Consider the following 15,600-nt stretch of genomic DNA (forward strand, 5'->3'; position numbering starts at 1 on the left):
GTTTTACCGGTTGCCTATATGTACAGTTTAAACAAGAAATATCTTTAAAAAGATATACGGCGTTGATGTTGTAATGTTTGCGACCAGTGAAAGGAGATGAAATAGAGCGACCATATATTTTAATGATGGTAGTGAGTGATAATAAGATAATATATTTTACTGTATTAACAAATAAGAAATATAGAACAAGAAGAGGTGAAATTGTATGTTTTATTGTCAATAAGTAATGTAATTACTAGGTTTTCATAATTGAACGAGTAATACATTAGTTTCAATAGGAAAAGAAAACATATTCGAAACTGAAATATTATGAACATAATGTTGGAATGAAAGACAGAACTTTATATAAAAAATGAACCGTTTGTGTCCGTAGCTCCGCATTACAACAACCGTATGCATATGCAAAATATGCAATATGACTGATTCTGGGAAATCTGGCCTTAATAATTTAAATGTGCGTTAAGTGTCGTTTCATATCTGCCTGTGTATAGAAACGGAAAGTGCCGTCCCTGATTAGCCTCCGTAGACGGGGGTGACAACGCACATGCACGAATCCCAGTCTTCCCAGAACAATGCCCCGATGCAACTCGAGTCATCACAATGAACCGTTCACTTTCACATAAATTAATAAATTAATAACACCCGCACTGTTTGCCATCACAACCATTCTGAGCGCGATAGTGTACCCGGTGCTTTAGTCAGCTTAACAGAATAAGTTAGTAAAGTAAAATATTCTCCCCTATATGTCGGATTCATGCATGACGGTTATATCCACTTGGTACTGGTGAACAAGCATTCCCAGGAAAGTGTGTGTTTAAAGGGACCGTCAACCAGATTGACAAAAAGAAAGAAAAGTTCTAAAATACCGTATTGTTTAACAATTATTAGTTTATATTGATTAAGATATCACGACTGGATTATTACATTACTTGAAAAAAGTTGAAATTTTCAGTATATTCGGTAATAAAATTTCGCGATGTGAAAGTACTTCCAGAAAATAGGTGACATAACGATATACACACTATAAAAAGTATGAAAACTTAGCAACTTTTTCAAGTAATGAAATATACCAGTCGTAATATTTTAGTCAATACAAACTAATAATACGGTATTTTAGAACTTTTCTTTTTTTCGTCAATCTAGTAGAATGTCCATTTAACTGTCCGCCATGTTATTATTGTACTGCTGCAGAAAACCGCGAAAATAAAATAAACAAGGAAACAAACAAACTGACAGCATCTATTAAGATAAGCTTAAAAACATAATCACTGAAACAACTTCGTGAAAATAACTGCTTAACAGATAAACTTTCCAGTGAGCTTGTTTATCATTTACACCTCAAAGGTTAGATCACACGTCATTAACGCGGTGGTTTGTCACTGAAACACGTGTCTTGGTATTCCAGAAACATCTTAAGCCATTTCTTAAATAGTTTAACTTAAGTTTAAAATTACAATGTTTTGTATTTCTTTATTAAATAAGGAAACACATGTTTTTGGTATTCCTAAAATAACATTTGCATAATGATGTTATTTAAATGTGTATCTTGATGCCAATCTATTGCAATATGATTTGAAACACCTAAGAAAATTTCCCAATTTAAGGATAAGAATAACATTTAACTTAAGATGCTTCTGGAATACGATCCCATGGTGTTCATTGGAAAAAAGTACTACGTTTCTTTTTCAAAGTAAAGGTTTGACTAGCTATACATATTGATAAAAAACGCGTCCTGCATGGATATCATACTAATATTTCATTGTTTTACACGCAGAGTTATACATTTAAGTATGTTTAGCGATCAAAACATCGTATAAGAATCACAGGCAGCAGCATCATAAATTTGCCCCCCCCCCCCGGGACCCTACCCCAATATTATAATATATAATACCTATACGAGGGTTATTTTTTCAAACTGCGTATTTTTGTCAATATTCGTTGTTGAAAAGTCAAACCATACACAATAGGTGTACATTTGACAATCTGAAACCCCTTGGGTAAGCTCGGGGGGGGGGGGGGTAGGGTCCCGGGGGGTCAAATTTATGATACTGCTGCCTGTGATAATAATGACAGTTTTGAGCTATCAGTTATACTGATTTGATCAAGCAGTGAAATTAGGCGGCTTTACAATCATATCAAGGTACACAGCTTTACAAGTTTATAAATCGCCGTTCAATGGAACAGGGTTAATTCATTATTTAACAGCTTTTCACGTGTTCACTGAACTATAAAGGAGAAAGAACTCGCCCTTCCTTCGGCGTTAATAACCGGTGCTATGTATACACAGGTCTTCACTAAGTGTTTAACAGGATGTATTTTGTAGATATACCAGTTGGGAAATACATCGGGTGGATTTCAATTTAGTATGTGCACTGTTTGTGTTATAAACTGGATATACTGACAAGAAGAGCTGAGATTTAGAAGGATTTATTGCTGTAAGTCATTTGGCAGAAAAGCTTTTTCTTTAAACTACGTTAAGCAGTATGGTTGTGATATGGAATCCAACAGCTACTAATATTATATCTAATATTTACCGCTATTACTAACCTATAATCACTACTTCGATTAATTCACGTTTTATTTATTGTATTTCATTGGCCTTAAACATTTTTACCAATAAAAAAATATCTAATCACAACATGTAGATAGGAAACGCTTTTTTTAGGAATGGTACATTTTGAGTGGCTTATATGTAAGGGCTTTCTTTATTTTAATATTCGCGTACATCAGTAACTTTGGTGACTTGCATATTGTATTCAAACAAGATATCTCGTGAAATCAATAGGTTGAGCGAGTTTGGCGAAGACAGCTGTTCCAACAGTTGATGCGCGTTGGTTACAATCCGTGTGAGCGCATTCTATTATTAATTGATGTTAATGAAATGTTTGTAATTATATACTGCAGTTGAAATTCGAGTAGATCTCATCTGCCCAGCATTTGCATTCACGGGCAACACAACGTAACGTATAGTTATAGGGTATATTTTTTCAAAGCCGAATGTAATAGAGAGTCATACATAATATTTTGTTCAATAGAATACTTTCACTAAACCTCATATTTGATCAGGACCACTTACGTCCTTTCATGTTGATAAATTGGTGCAGACCATCTTGTACCCATTTATGCCTAGCGTCTAGAAAAAAGGCATTGGCAAACAGCGTAGACCCAGATGAGACGCCGCATGATTCGGCGTCTCATCAGGGTCTGCGCTGTTTCCTTAAAGGAATTTCTGTAAGAAATATTCTAAATAAAGAAAAAAAAATACTAGACATCCCTAATTTTGGAAATTAATTGATCCAATTTAGAAGGATGGGAGTGTCCACTAGGCATAAATGGGTTAAAAACCGCAAAACACTTCAAAAGCAAGCGATACTAAACCGTTATATGATCAGTTTGAAAGTCATGCCATGCAAACCTCTTCAGTCGATGGATTTAGACCCTCTTGAAATTATCTTGATGTTATCCCTGAACTTACAACTTAGTACGAGACCTTCGTTGTTTATTCAGGGCTGATTGCAACCATGTCCCTCATCAGCGATTTGGGAACGAATGTATAGTGGGGCGGTTGTGTCAGACCGAGGTTCTTGGAACGCAATCAATTACATCAGGGTCTTACATATTAAATTTCGAATTTTTCGTAATCGGAGTGTAAGGTAAATCTGACAACAGCCTGGTCTGCATAAATAAAACCTAAATCAATACATATTTGTTAAAGGGGCCTTTCACGTTTTGGTAAATTGACAAAATTAAAAAAAACGTTTTGCAAATTTTCGTGGAAGTGATGATATTTCAGTCCTACTCAGTTACTCCCAGGACGGCTAGATTTTAGCCATCGGCTTATCAGCAGAACTAATTAGTGTTAACTGTTCTGTGGTCATAAAGCACACTCCCATGTCAGGCTGACAACAGCCTGCTTGGCCATAATAAATGAACCCAGGTGTTATATCTGGCCAAATCTGCAACATATTTCAGAGAGTTATCGACCAGTGTTATTATCAGTTGTGCCAAATATTCATAGCCAATACAACATTTATTTTGATTTTTTATATTTATAAAACAGGTAAGCTTGAAACTTGTTAGTAAAATAATTTTATGTTCACCTTTGTTAGATTTTAAATTTGACATGTAACAAGCACCGAACATGTAATATGAAATGATTGAAATTAAAACTAATAGAAGTTATATGATTTTAAAACATAGTTTTCTTTACTCTTTCAGATTGACAACCAAAATGACTTTTCATATTCCATCACTGAGGTAACTTAGAATAGTTTTTGACGAAACTGATTCAGAATATATTATCCTGATGAGTTCAAAACATTTCTAAAAAACAATAAGTGTGGAGATGAACCAGCAATTAAAAGTGGCAACATTTTCAGTTGGTTGAAAGGAAAAGATCACAGTGTAAAAAGTGTTGAAGGAAAACCTTTATTTAAACTGGAGAGCAAATAGTGAAATACGGTATGTCATATCGCGACACACATGAAGTGTGTAGACAGGTTACGACGGAATTAAGGGGATATTAGTTAAACAGTCAGAGGAAACCCCCATTACATCTACAAAAGAGATATACAAACATATAGTTAATGCTGATTTTCTATCTAAAGTCTTTTTGTCGGAACTTAAAATTGAGGAAAGTGGCATTACAACATTAAATTCATTTTACAAAAATGAGTTTACTGAAGAAAGCTGAAGGAAAATATGTTTCTTTGAAATGCATTTTATGAGAAAAGGAGATACCATATATGCCGACAATAGCAAAAATGTTGCTTTCAAATTGTGTAGCCTTATGCCGCATAATTACATTTTACTTTAATTCTGAATACATAATGTTTTATTTTGATTGTGTAGGAAATTGTAAGGGTTCGAACACATGATATGAATAAGTTTATACATAATGTTAGTTATCGTTAGTATTAATCATTATTAAAATCTTATCGATTAGGTACCGTAACGGCGCAACCTTTCAACTGACTTAATGTAGCTTGCCTACATAGTGTTGGAATTTATGTCTTGAATCTGAATAGATGTACAATTTATGTGTGTAAGTGGTTACATATTAAAAGAATAAGTGTACACAAATACAAGCATGCTGTTATTTTACAGAGAAGAATTTCAAACAATAAATCATTGTTCTTGTTTTTCAGAAAGAAACATGATGTTTGATGAACCAGTGCACATATGGAAAATATGTTTGAAGTAGATCAATGCAAAATTCATGTTGATAAGACTTTAAGTTGGGACATTTTGGTATTTAATATTTATCAACCACAGGAGACTACATCTAATTAATTCATTTAATTATATAATTTAAGTTCAACACTCCACTAGCAAATATCATGCTGGATACTCATGTTGATAGTCCTGTAAAGTTGTTTATTAAGAAATTTGTTTTTTAACTTACTGATTAGTAACATGGTTACCCGTTATGTATATTATGTGAACATTTGTTATGTGAATTACTAAGGTGAAGTTGGTATTTGGTGTATAAATTAATGTTTTTTTTCCATGAAATGTTCTTGCTAGAAAAGTTTGGGTTACAATCATGACAGTACTTAATATAACTGTATACATCAGCTTATCATTCTATTATTATAAATTGACAAGAATTCTATAAAGTTTCTGTGGCATACTATTAATGCTATTTCAACTTGTTTATATGAACATTAATAAATTTACATTGAAAAAATAAGGAATATTCAATTGCTTACTTCTGAATTTGATAATAATGTGTAATAAAAAATATCTGCATTATAATTTTATATAACATAATTATAATTATGCTCTGAGATCATTACATACTCTTCGCATATTTATATACTTTCCATAACATAGTTTAATTAATATGGTGTTCAATTCAATAATAAACAATGTACAAGTTTTGATCTGTTTTTTATATTTTAATCCATCATTCAAATACAAGCACGATGCTCTTTATTAAAATGTGCTTGAGTTAATTAATATTAATTAACTCTTTGATACCTATTAAAATGCATGCCCCTGTATTTTTCTACAATCAAATTATTCATTTAGTGTGTGAGCAATGTTTAAAACCCTCTGAATTCTCAGCATTCTGCACCAGTATCTTGTAATTAGATATGGCCAATAAATCCCCTCATGTTATCACGTCAAACAGTGTTCAGCGCTTCACACCACTTTGATAATGACCCTTGAAATGTTAAATAGATTAGCCCTGATCTTGTTGAATCTATGGAGAAAGGAGTAACCAAGTAGGACTGATTTGTGGGATACAGTTATGCTGAATATTTACAATGCTCTAAAATAGCCATAATATGCATCTTTTGACGATTTAAAAACCTGAAAATTATAAAGCGTTGCAACGCGAAACGATTGAATTACTTGGAGAGTTTTGTTGTCGTTATATTTTGTGATACTACGATAGATAGCTTCTATGAAGTATAAATTTAATATCTAATTGTATTAGAACGGATGGCCGAGTGGTCTAAGCGAAAGACTTTTACTCCAGGGGTCAGTGGTTCGAGCCCATTTGTGGGTTACTTTTGTTTCTTTCTTTAATTCTATTCTTGTTTATTTTCAATGGAGCTTTTTATATCTGATGTTTAAATTTATCAATATAAAGCATTTAATCACAAACTTCAATACATGCAACAATCTGTGATAAGGCCCATTTGAAGACGGATTATGTTATGTTAGGAAAGTCAGGATTACAAGTATCTTGTTGCAAGAAAGGATGCGTCTATACATGATTTTGTATAGCATAATAATGATTAAACTAGATGACTAAGGCCGGGTTTCCATGTCTCCGCGTCCGCGTTCCGTGTCCGTGTGTCCGTGTCCGCGAAAAAACAAACTGGTTGAAATCTGTTGGAGCGATTCCATGTATCCGCGTTCCGTGTCCGCATTTTTCGTCCGCGTATTGCGTCCGTGAAAAATCGCTCAGTGAGCGATTTTTCACGGACGCGGACTCAGTCAACATGAAAGGCCGACTTTCAAGCATAGATATTAGTGAAAAAAATAATAAATTTAGCAATGGATCACCCTGAAATATACAACCAACGTATAAAAGAATACACAGACAAAGAAATTGCATCAAACATCTGGAAAAGCATAGCCAACGAAATGTCAATTGATGGCGTTTCAGGTAAGTGAGAATAGTAATATGCGAATATATATCGTCTGCATATTGTACACTCTATAATCGCTTTTCAAAAGACACAGTATATATTTCAAACACGTTTGGAATGAGTTTTTTTACACGGAAAGGCTCAAATAATAAGCGGATGCATGGAAACGATACTCCGTGTCCGAATACGGAACGCGGATACGGAACGCGGACGCGGAGCGCGGACACGGATGCATGGAAACCCGGCCTAACCCAATACGACTGACTGATTGTATAACACGCCGAACATGCAGAAGCAAAACTGCATGTAATGATATATGAGCCGCGCTCTGTGAAAAGGGATTTTAATGCATGTGCGTAAAGTGTCGTCCCAGATTAGCCTGTGCAGACAGTGCAGTCCGCACAGGCTAATCAGAGACTGTACTTTCCGCGTAAACTTGATTTTTGAGACTTTCTTGAAACGAAAAATATCATAAAAGCGGACTGCACAGGCTAATCTGGGACGACAATTTACGCACATGCATTAAACCCTTTTTTCACAGAGCACGGCCCATATAATGGGGTCGCTACACGAAGTAAGTTATACAACACTTATTTTCTGTATATAAACAGAACAGATGTTTTCAAACTGTTGAAAAAGTCCAATTGAGACGAAAAACATTATTTCAGATTAATTATTTAAGCGCCAGATGGATGACTTAAAAATGAGCTCGTATATCTTCCTCAGTTTTCCAACATAATGTTTATAAAAAGTGAGATAGCTACCGTCAGTTTTATAATTAATGACTTTGCATATGATTTACATCATATCAAGTAAATCAAGTTGTAGAAAAACTCTTGAACAGCGGTGGAGGTATAAAGCGTTTAACGTATGACAATGATAACTTGGTACTTCTCCTGTGCTTGGTTATAGGAACATGAGAGTGGTTACAATAAATTACATGTTCAAATATTGGTATATTCAAAGATACAGATATAACTTAAGTGTAAGTCTAATGTAGAATTCTATGCGTTTCACATCGGTTAACCCATTTATGCCTAAGGTCTACCAAAAAGGCCTTGGCAAACAGCGTAGACCCAGATGAGACGCCACATGAAATATTCTAAGAATAGAAATAAATATACCAGACATCCCTAATTTTGAAAATGAATTGATCCAATTGCGTAGGATGGGAGAGTCCACTAGGCATAAATAGGTTATACAGAGATGATCAACGAAGCGTAATCTAGTAGGCTATTAAATCATATAAAGGTTAACGGCAATCATACATTTATTAATCGCCGTTCGATGGTGCAGAGATAATTTACGAGTTCACTGAACCAGATAAGGAAAACCTCCTATATTCGGCTATCGGGTGATATGTGTGTGATGTTTAGAAAGTGGGAGCGTGTACAGAATGTGTATTGTATTGATATATTTGGGGAAATTCATCGACGGAACTTTTAAGTATGTGCAATTTTGACAATTAAGTCTGTGCACTGTATGTGTTATAAACGGGATATGCCAACAGGAAACTGAGATTTTGAAGGATTTATTGCTGTAAGTCATTTTGCAGAAAACTTATTTTTTAACCATGTTCATTGTTCAGCCTAATGCTGGTTCATACTCTGAAATACACATTGCTTATACCGCTACTGCATAAAGGCCATCAAAAGTGTCATTTATTCGTTGTTTTAATTGATTAAAACACAGACAAAGTAGTGCTTTAATACTCATTTTTAATAGCCTTTAAAATATGATAAATAAAGTATAACTAAATTTTCAACCGCCATCACCAGCATTGATTTATAAATAATAATAATAATAATAATAATAATAATAATAATTATAATAATAATAATAATAAATATGAATAGTGTATATAAATAATAAGAGATAAAACGATACCTCCTGATATTAGTAAGTTAAACAAAGACAGCGGTTTCGACATCTCATGCGCGTTGGTTAAAATGTTACATTTAAATTGTTTTAACTATTTATTGATTTCAAGACAAATGTACAGTATGTGGAAAATATAATGATATACTGTACTTAAAAAACGCGTAGGTCTCTTCTGCCCAACTTTTACATTATAGTGAAGCGAAAACAAGCGTAAAATCTTAGGGTATAATTGTAATAAAAATATGCGCCATATGCAGCTGTGAGCCAAATACATAAAATGTTATATTCAATAGCAAAATTTCTTCTTTCGAACTGGGTAATTACGATTCTTTTTATTTGATAACCTAATCTTGTCTAAACACCGCGAACCACTTCAATAGCAAGTGATACGCAACCGTGATAACATAAGTATTGAAAGTTTAAAACTCCTGCAATACAAACCTCTTCATTCGTTGGTTTGAGGCATGTTGCCGCTATCTCTCCCTTATCCCCAAACTTGTAACCACGAGATATTCGATGTGTATTCAGGGCTGATGGCAATCAGCGATTTGGGGATGGATGTGTGGTGGGACGGTTGGTCAGACCGAGTTACAAGTATTTGTAACGCAATCATATCACAATTTCACATACAAGCATTTAAAGGGGCCGTCTAACAGATTTTGGCACGTATTGAAGCTTGCCATTAAATGCTTTATATTGATAAATTAAAACATTTGAACTAAAAATCTCCAGTTAAGAAATACAATTTTAAAAAAGGAAAAAAGTTACCCTCAAAAGGGCTCGAACCACAGATCCAAGGAGTCCTGGAGTAAAAGGTCTCCCGCCTAGACAACTCGACCATCCATTATCATGCTTAGAGCGGATGTATTTTTATTTGTGAGCGTTAGCTCACAAAATAATAATGTAGAGAAAATTTTGCAAATCAGTATGGGCTTAACTACGCTAGTAACCGTAACCCATGACTGCCTCTGTGGATAACTGCAGTAAAATTAAGCAGACGACGAATGCTAAAAGCGTCTGCTCTAACCACCGCATCTGCCTGTTTATAGTTCCCACAGGTACACTACGTAGTGTGTATGTATTCAAAAGTATTTAACAGCTTGTAAGACAACGTTGGCCAGTCTAGTGTTTAACATTGAAATCTGTACATATTGGCCGCTTTCAGAGAAAACGGGGCTTAATGCATGTCAAATAAGATTAGCCTGTGCACACTGATTAGCTGTATCAATCATTTGAAAAAGAAACAACACATCTCAACCTGTGCTTTAAGACACACTCTTTATAAATTTGAATTGGTTGTGGTCATTTCAAACTTGCGATATAAAAAAGCTATAACATAATTTTGAAAACTGAGTTGCGTCTAAGATTATACAACAGCGAACAAATACATTGCCCGAGCGCTTTGATTTACCTGTATACGCAATCCTCGTAGTATCCCAAAATAAAACGACAACATAACTTTCCAAATTATTCAATCGTTTCGCGTCGCACGACGCTTTATAATTTTCAGGATTTCAAATCGTCAAAAGATGCATATAATAGATATTTAAGAGCGTGTTAAATGGTCAGTATTACTATTTCCTCAAAAATATCATAACAAAACCGAAAATTTTAGAATCTGAAACAACTTTTTTTTTAATTTGTCAATGTACCAATCTGATGGACGGCCCCTTTAAACGCGATATCCAAGAGTATTTCTTATTCAAATAGTTTGGCTAATATGTGAACATTTTCAGCACTGACTACCTGCGTGCATGATGTACTGCTATTCGGAGCAACTGATGCCATGTTATGACGAAAGAACCTTTCACATGCGGAAAAAACTTAATGTCCTTTTGCCAATTTAAATACACATATAATGCACGTGAACTGTGTCATCATTGTAAACGTCATAAAACAACGCGTGATAATCAGCAATTAGAGTGAAGTTTTTAATTATGGTGGTTTTCCATCCTTGTTTTCATAGTTGACTGAAAACAAATCCAATAATGTAAAATATTATATAAACTTGTGACACACTTAATTTGAAACTGGTTCTTTGTTTTATGACCAACTTTTCAAACTTAAACAAATGCAAACTGAATCAACTGTAATATTAACGCATTTTAGCTTTGTATACAATACAATTAAAAATAATTATATAACTATCTTGTCACGATACGACATGCATAAGTTTAACCAGGTTTTCAAGTGTAAGGTTGTATATTACAGTGACTTTGGGCGGGTGGGCTGTCCAGTAAGCACAGTAGTTGGTACACGCGCTTCTCACATCGGCCACCCGGGTTCAATCACTGGTTTCCACGCATGTGAGCTTGGTTATCGGTCACCATACTGGACAGATGAGGGTTCCACCGGGTACTCTGGCTAATTAATAATTCGTCCAAACTTTCGTAAATCTAGTAAATTACTTATGTGGGAGTGCTGGGACACATGCCGGGACCACACACAAGCAGCCTAACGCGGTGAAGGATCTCGTACACTCCCGAATACATACACGTACCCCGGGCGAGCGTACATGTATCAAATAAACATATATTCGGTCAACAACTTTACAAATAACAAGCTGGCACGGAGAAAAAGCTTGGGATTAAGTGTTTGTCGGGCCAAGGTCACTTTTACTAAAATCTATAACATGGTTTCGGTCAATAATTTGAGTTTGAATAGAGGTAGTGAACTGAAATTTATAGCGTAGGTAACGTAGATTTAAATTAAACATATCTTAGGTTTGCATACAACCGGCAAACATATGGTTTCTGTTGTATAACTTTCGTTTCCAATGGCCAGTCTTGGTGAAACTTTGGTTATAGCATCTATGATCTTTGAATGGATATCATTCTTGGGATTATTATTTTTGGTGCTATTGGCTCTTAGTCAAAAAGTAGGAAAAGGTCACGCATTGTTAGGTAATATGAACACCTAGCCTGGTATTCCATTTCGGACCAATTAGATCAAGTTAAAGTCACTTTTTCTAAAAATAAAAAACGGCTTCCACTTAATAACATACGAGCCGTGCTCTGTGAAAAGGGGGTTTGATACATGTGCGTAAAGCGTCTTCAAAGATTAGCCTGTGTAGTCCGCACAGGCTAATCAGGGACGACACTTTCCGCTTTTATGGTATTTTTCGTTTAAAGAAAGTCTCTTCTAGTTAAGGCGGAAAGTGTTGTCCCTTATTAGCCTGTGCGGACTACACAGGCTAATCTAGGACGACACTTTAAGCACATGCATTCAACCCCCTTTTCACAGAGCGCGTCTCATATGTTTGCATGAGGACAAACATTATCCTAAACTGAGTGGTGTAAGTTACTAACAGGCGAAGCTTCTTGTTCCTATTTCGGCTATACGGACCAAGCTCAAGGTCATCAAAATAGCAACAACTGTTTCCACTCAATAACTTAACATTTGATAAAGGAATGTACTGACATTTCATGTGTATGTAGCTTACATTCAGACCTAGCTAGAGAGTGCACAATGACTTAAATAAAAGTCAAATAATTTAAGGATTAAAAGCAGTTTTTTTCGTTGCCATAATTCGTGTTACATGATTTGTGCATACTTGTATATTTCACATATAGTTTATTCACCAATCAATACATCCAGCTATCATTCAATCACCAAAGAAAAGACGACGAGTATGGCGTGGAAGCACGTATCGATGTGCGAAACACTTCATCAATTGATTTTGGAAGTCCCTTGTTATGACCCATTTATCCAGTTCAGATGGTGGCGTGTCATAGACGTTTTAGTATCGGATTGATGCGCGATGGGTCAGTCTGACCACTGGTCATTCAGAACATCGGCTGGAATCTAATCATCTCTTGTGACTAAGTGTCACTGTCCGCTATTAATAGTTTGTCCGATATCTCAGCGGAGATGCACAGGGATTGGGATTTTATTCTGAGCCTATTCAACAACCTCGTGATAGATTTATTTAATAGTATTTTATACAATTCATCTGTAAGTATGAAAAAAATCTCCACCGTAAAAGATGAGGTCACATGTTGTCGGTCATTTATTAAGGTACTTACAAACAAACACACAATACAGTTGCTTATATAATAATGAGGGCAGTTTTGACAATTATTTAACATTACATTTTGCATCTTTCTTAATCCGATCGCCGATTCTTTCTCTGATCGCCATCATTTAGCAGGATTTCGTGTCTGCAAAGAGCGAGTCGCAAGTCTACATTATATTTTATTTGGCGTGTCTTCTCATAAACCGATACATTAGAAAGGCTGAGTTATGGTATTGGGTAAACAAACTAATCAGATTCCACTTAACCGCTGTTCCTCAACAACAGTAATCTTTGCTGTAATCGTTCTCATTTTTGCCCATTTCCGTCACAGTTTATTTGCTACATGCATTTCTTCGCCAAGGCCGCATTGCGCTGGGTGGGTAACATTACGTAAATGCTAAAATTCCGTACTGTTCCGAACTTCTTGCTCTCTCTATGATTGAACATGTCTGGGTGAAAGAGACCCAATCAAATTTAACAGTGAAAAATCAGTTGTTTCCAATACCCGATTGTATTTGACTGTTTTTAAAATGGATCCTTTATGATTAATATTTTCTTACTCGTTTGGTGCAAAGAAAGAAATAGTTCCCCTTATCCAGGGACTTGCCACGCTGAACATCGTTTGCTCCCACAAACACTCTTAGTTAACTCGAAATTTAAATTTAAATTAAAAAATATATACCGGTACCGTACACTGACTGTATATAAATACATTATAGGTTTCATAAATCCCTCTGAAATATAAATAAGAAATATTATCAGGGATGTAGCCATTGCATGTTTGTTTAATGGCATTTGTCACACTGTCTAAATTTTAACATTCAACAAAACTCGACAAATCTGCGAATAGGCACTATGATAGCGTACGATGGAAGACTTACCGAAAGATATAAAAGAAAGATGGATGGTATAAACAATCGAGTATTTGCATGCTCTCGATCGCGGTTAAGAAAAGGTACGATATATTGCCAAAAGGTACCGGTAACTTGTTTTGTACAAACTTACGTAGTTAAAATCAACCAGAATAGAACCCAATAAAATATGAACACGTATTCTAAATATTAAGGATCACATATTTCAAGCACAACTTAGCATGTGGCTAAATCGCTGCACAATTGATGTAGTAATGGCTGTTCAAATCGATGCACCCTGTTTTCGTGTCATTTTTAGTGAGTTTATTGTTCTATATAATTATATTTCTAGTGAATTTTTTTTAAAAGAGAAGTTCATTTTTCGTTATAATTTGTTAATTGTTCAATCAAAATGATGTTTTTACTAATTAAGATCATAGCCACGCGATAACCACCTGTGGTTTCAAGTTAATTTGAGTAATATAATCCAATCATAAAGCATCGCCTAAATTACCGTTTTTCTCGATAAAAATCAACAACACATTCTGTACAAATCTTCGCTTTACACCATCTGTCTCCAATAATTGTTTTAAAACGACAAATGAAAGTTTTGTGAACTGTGAACATAGATAAGTGTTACACAAAACACGGACGTTCCAGACAGCAATGTGCAGTAGATAGAAGTTTAGTCGAGTAAAACCACAGCGTTAATCATAGACGCAGTGTTCGGGATCAGTCAGTGAGACACTAACGTGTGTGTAAAGTGGGATTGATGTAGCTGATATAGTATTATCATTGTGTACATCCCTGATTTACATCGAACTGGTATGTGCATTATATTAGGGTAATAATTTTGTTATAACTAGGGAGTCAGGCTGAGCGCTTCACCGTTCATTTTTTACGTGCATTGGCACGGAATACATGTGTTTTAATCTGTCGTGCAACATGCGATCTGTGTTTTTGTTTTTTTGCTGCCTGCTGATTCTTTGAGACAGTGATCGTTTACCGTGAACTATTGTTGGATATATCCTGTGTTTTGATGATTTGAAAGTGTGAGTGCTCTTGGTATATTATATGTTATTACTTTGGGAATTATTTTCATATAGCCTTTATCTTGAAGATAAGTACAGTATTATCTATATTGGCAATTTTGGGTTGAGATTTCTCAGAGATTTCTTATCAACAAATTTTCTACAAATACATTGATTTTATTAACATGAGCTCTGCAAATTTCTACTTTTGAGCTGGGTTCATGGATGTAATCAAGATGGGTGGGTAAGACAGTTTGAGGGTTTGAATCAGAAGTCATGTGTCATGTGTACCTTACTGGTGCAGTGCTTAATGATACATCTGTGTTGGTTTTTCACCTTATGAGAATGGAGCTGGGTCCCTTTGGGTTGGAAAAAAACAGCTAGTTTTGGCTTAATTTGTGAAATTAGTGTTGATGGTTTTTGTGATTACATTTATTACCTTTACCAAGGTTCGACTTATAGAGCTGGATGGGAGATAAACTTAATGTTCAGATTTGCTTACTTTATGGAAATCTTCAATAGGGAAATTTAAATTCTGATTTGTGGAAAATACATACCTTTTTACTTTTGGGGCATTGGGACATAATATTATAACGGCTCCAAATTTGGTGAAAAAACTCACTGTCAATCCTCAATATTAGAACGTTTTTCTGATATTACTAAGCATATCATATTAAGGTATAATATTGTTAACTCTTTCAGTGCTGGAACCGAAT

At 34.9% G+C, this 15,600-nt stretch overlaps 1 protein-coding gene across 9 annotated transcripts in view; it reads left to right on the forward strand.

Moving 5' to 3' along the window:
• LOC127876719 (uncharacterized) overlaps positions 1 to 15,600 on the forward strand; it is an 89,673-nt gene that overhangs the window by 13,184 nt on the left and 60,889 nt on the right. Inside the window, exon 1 of one of the 9 annotated variants that reach the window (XM_052422137.1) lies at positions 2,187 to 2,435. The exons of 3 other annotated variants lie outside the window; for them this stretch is intronic. The gene's annotated coding sequence lies outside the window, so the exon portion shown is untranslated. Of the gene's footprint in view, positions 1 to 2,186; positions 2,436 to 8,378; positions 8,646 to 14,518; positions 14,698 to 14,730; positions 14,906 to 15,600 lie in introns of those variants that run through there. 5 more of the 9 variants (XM_052422135.1, XM_052422142.1, XM_052422136.1 and 2 more) reach the window with 5 other exon arrangements.

Source organism: Dreissena polymorpha, chromosome 4, assembly GCF_020536995.1.
Source record: "Dreissena polymorpha isolate Duluth1 chromosome 4, UMN_Dpol_1.0, whole genome shotgun sequence".
NCBI lineage: Eukaryota > Metazoa > Mollusca > Bivalvia > Myida > Dreissenidae > Dreissena > Dreissena polymorpha.